Genomic DNA, 480 nt, shown 5'->3' on the forward strand with positions numbered 1-480 from the left:
GCCCGAGGCCGCGACTCGCCAGGAAGAAAATGAAGGGAATCTTGCATATTGCACCCTCTTTTCTACTAAAATGTTGAAAGCGTACACAATGTCTACTAGTCGCACGGTATCCATGTTGCCAAACTTCAAGAACACGAATAGTGCATAAAGCTCCTTGTCATACATAGGATAGTTTAGAAGAGCACCATCTTACTTTTCGCTATGATATGCCACGGCTTACCATCTTGCATAAGCACACCACCAGTTCTAAGACGACTTGCATCACATTCAATCTTAAATTTTTTTGCAAAATTTGATAAAACAAGAAGTGGTGCCTTGGCAAGTCTCTTCTTTAATTCATCAAAAGCATTTTTTGTGCTTTGCCCCAAACGAAAGGAACATTCTTCTTCGTTAAGTTCATTCAAGGGGCAAGTTCTGACGCTAAAATCTTTCACAAAGCAGCGATAAAAACCCGCAAGACCGTGTAAACTTCGGACTTGG

The sequence above is a fragment of the Lolium rigidum genome, chromosome 4 (genome assembly GCF_022539505.1).
Source record: "Lolium rigidum isolate FL_2022 chromosome 4, APGP_CSIRO_Lrig_0.1, whole genome shotgun sequence".
Lineage (NCBI taxonomy): Eukaryota > Viridiplantae > Streptophyta > Magnoliopsida > Poales > Poaceae > Lolium > Lolium rigidum.